Here is a 4,255-nt window from a genome sequence, read left to right on the forward strand (position 1 = left end):
ATTATTTTATGCATATATTAATATTATCTCAGTTATTAAAACTTTCGATAATTTGAATACGTTAATAGTTACCAGGGGTAGCAAAATTACACTAAAAAACAAGATATCCCAGCCGCATTACAAGTTGATATACTGAGTTAAAGTGATGCATTTTGAGGATATATGGATAATAACAACAAGTGGACCAAAACGCATGTCGATGGAAGTTCCTTTAATTCCTACATATGTTTCAAAACAAATGAGGGCCATTTCACAATGAAGAAAGGGCTGGTGGAGTCATTTATTTCTTCAGGAAAATCATAATAAAACATGTAATAGTAAGACAAAAACGAAATAATGGGGTAACTTACGAGCTGAATGTTACATGGTTAGTGACCGTTAAAAGGTTTGTTTACATAGAGCTATAACGGGGTCAACAATAATGTTCCATGGGCTTTAGGATTAAGAACGCTGGTTTACATAGAAATACAAAGGGAGGGTGTTTTGATGTGATGCTAAAGGATGAGGTTATGTATATATAAATATTTAACTTTGATAATATTGATAGGTTTCGGCCAGTCAACAAATGATATCCAGGGATTCTTATTCTAGGAGACACTTAATAGTGCTCAAACGACTGAGACGTAGATTCCGATGTCTTTAAAGGCGATTAATTCCACGCGGAAAAGGATGGCAACTAGAGGTATCAAGGTGAGCAAATATGGGGAGACTTTATCCGTATAATTGCCTCTCTCTATATATATATATATCTGTGTGTGTGTGTGTGTGTGTGTGTGTGTGTGTGTGTGTGTGTGTGTGTGTGTGTGAAGTTATTTTAATTATGAAGAGTACTACTTCTAGCAACAGAATACTAGGGACTGCAGTCAAAACGACTGAAGACCATAGTTTTTACTGTACACGAGGGCGAAATCGAGGGAAGGAGGAGTAAAATTTTAAGTCCCCGTAACATAGACCAAACGAATCGAAAACGAAAATGAAACGTACCCCTATCACAGTGATTTCTGAACGTTATTATTAATTATTAATTTTGCTTTTATGTTTCTTTTACGCATGCTAGTCACTGATATTATTGCAAAATATCAACAGAAATATCTTTATATAGTTTTAATAATTTTTATTCACTTCGATCATCTTTTTAAATTTGCTGCCTCATGAGAAATGACAACTGAGCACATGGACGAAGGAGGCATGGTTGTGGCCCTGGGTCATTATTACTCACTGACGCGAACAAAGTGATCATTCGCAAAGTTCGAAATCACTGTGAAATGGGTATGTTTGATTTTCATTTTCGATTCGTTTGGTCTATGGCCCGGGGTCTTAAAATTGTTCTGCTCGTTCGCTCGATTCCGCTCTTGTGCAGAAGTTAAAATTGTGGTTTTGAGTCATTTTGACTGTTGTTTTTAGCGTGCTGCTACTACAAGTTGTACCCTTCAATATTAATTAATAATTTTGCCTTTATGGTTCTCTCACACATGCTATCCACCGATATTTTTTGTATATCATTAACAATAATATCCTTATATATATTTATATAAATTTATATATGTATATATGTGTATATGCCTATATATATATATTCTTTTATTTTTGTATACGTGTCGTCCCAAACGTCAATGAACATGCTGGAGCCCCGCCAATATATAAATATAAAAGAATAGAAGAATAATGTATCAATTCACTACTGGGTGTGATCGGACGGCGAAGCATCTCGTCCTGGCATTCTCTCTACCTACTCATTTAACCGTCATCGATGCTCTAAATCTTAGGCATCACCGACCAGCACTTGGCATCGCGTCGTCTTCCGTTATATTAGTACTCATCGGGTCTAACAAATTCATTCTGCGACCAGCAAGGCTCGTAGAATTACGAACGTGCATATGCCGCTGATATTCTTAATGGTTTTAAATGTTGTAGTTGATGATGTAATGTCTCCATTAATCAATTAAAACTTCGTAGTAAATCGGCACTTTATTCATTTTTTCTTTATTTATTTATAATTCACCTCTATCGGAAACTGCTTCTTGCGTGATCCGAAGAACAGTATGCATATTTAATAAAATATGCGTTTCTTGATTAGCCCAATGGCTACTGATATACGTAGTCGGGTTCAATTAATTGTATACATAATCTTAATACCTTTCTGCTGTAAGTGACACAATCCTTAGCCCACCGGACAATACTTATCGGTATGTGTTACGCCGGGAATTCAGACACCACCGATGTTACTTTTCCGTTTCATCCTTTGGGAGTCAGTGAAGCAGGTATCAGTTCAGAGAAGGACTCGATGTAATCCACTCTCTCCCTGCCACACTATTCCATGCCCTTCGTCTCTTGGATAAAAAGAAAACACGTTATTATCATTCAAGAGTTAGGTTGAAATGCTATACGTTACATATGTTAATTACCACTCTCCGATGTTTTGATCAATTGACGGTTATGTGTTAAAGTTAGGGACTTTGCTGCAAATTTAAAAAAATAAAGCGCAAACATACAAACATAAAGAGCTGTATAACGACTATATAATGCGGTTCACGTCATATTCATTAGAATTTCATATTATTTTCACAGCAGTAAAATGTGTCTATGTGGCCTTTATATGTTTTGATGCTTTGACTTGTCTTCTATTATTTGATACTGAGATGTTAAAATGAACTTAATCAGTGGTTAAATAATTCACAATGTCTAAACGTGGAATAAAAGGCATTACAGAATGTGTTTTGGAGACAATTTCAATAAATCTGAATCTTCTCCTTCAAAGCTGATGTCTGTGCTTAACTGAGATTCATTAAGTAAGTATTTGTAAGGAAAGAGAACTGCCTTTGAGTTAAACAAGTTCAAATGTGCAATAATTCTTCATAAAAAAAGATACTCCATTAATATTCCGATAATATTTATGCACATAAACGATTATCACGAAAATGCATTCCTTTTTTTTATTAACATGCACTAAGATCATACGGCAAAATTTATTTGAATATCTGCTGATAAAGTTTCGCTTAAAGTTTAAAATGCTGCAAGATTATAACTGTGCAGGGAGTAAACTGAAGGAGTCTTTCTTTTTTTTTTTTTTTTTTTTGAGGTCTGTGCTTAGTGGTTAGTGAAAGACCTTCCATATTAAACAAGAGATAGGTGATAAACTGAGGCTAGGTGACTGATATGCGACTGTTGATCGGATTCTGAATTCTCTCTCAAACACTCTCTTTTTAACTCCTGTACCTTTGCGCAATGTTTTCTTAATATTCCTACAACATACATCATGCATATACACGCTCAAACACGTGCGACACATATACGAACACATACATAGATACTGGTGTACTCAGACGAAGACACACACAAGCACATGCACGCATACTGGTCTTCATCTTTTCTTGTAAGACCTTTTTCTGATTCCGTTAACTACTTTCATGTTCAAGATTATTCTAATGGCTTCCATGGTAAATATGCAAAACAATTATAGATTCCAAGAGATAGAAAAAGGGTGAGAGAAAGAGAGGGGGGAAGAGAGTGACTCTATGGCGAGAGTGTAACCGATGTGGAATGCACAGAAAATTACAAGTAGCAAGTCGCGTGTTCGAATTCTGTTAAAGTCATTGATGACGTTTCTCCCAACTGAATAACTATAACAAATGTCGACCTGGTACTGGAGTCTATACATAATATAGACTCCATCAGTCTTGCGGACAAAAGTCTAAGCCAAAAATCAATATTTTATGAGAATTCGTAATTTTATAAGACAATTCTACTGGAACTATATACTGTCAAACTAGACAAATTTAACAAATTTAGTGGAATATAGCTTTCTTTGGTTTGCATGAAAAGTAAATTAAAAGAAAAATACGAACTACAAATCAAATTTCTCTGCAAATTCTAAGTGAACATTTCCAAATTCGTAATGAATTTAGCGATACGTATAGGAAGAAACCGCTGACAAGTAGCGTGTGATAGTCCCTAACTGTCTAAACAGATATTGCTTAATTGATAAATTATATTCTTCAATGTAAGTTTTTACTGAAATTGTTAAAAGCTTCGTTTGTTGTTGATTAATTGGAAATTAATGGCATACACTTATGTGATTATATCCATACACTCAGAAACTCACAGAAACACATATACTTCTATGTATGCATGTATATATATATAGAGAGAGAGAGAGAGAAAGAGAGAGAGAGAGATACATAGATAGATAGATAGATAAACATATATATCTTTATATGTATGTATACACACACACACACATATATATGTATATATA

Source organism: Octopus bimaculoides, chromosome 4 (assembly GCF_001194135.2).
Source record: "Octopus bimaculoides isolate UCB-OBI-ISO-001 chromosome 4, ASM119413v2, whole genome shotgun sequence".
Classification (NCBI taxonomy): domain Eukaryota; kingdom Metazoa; phylum Mollusca; class Cephalopoda; order Octopoda; family Octopodidae; genus Octopus; species Octopus bimaculoides.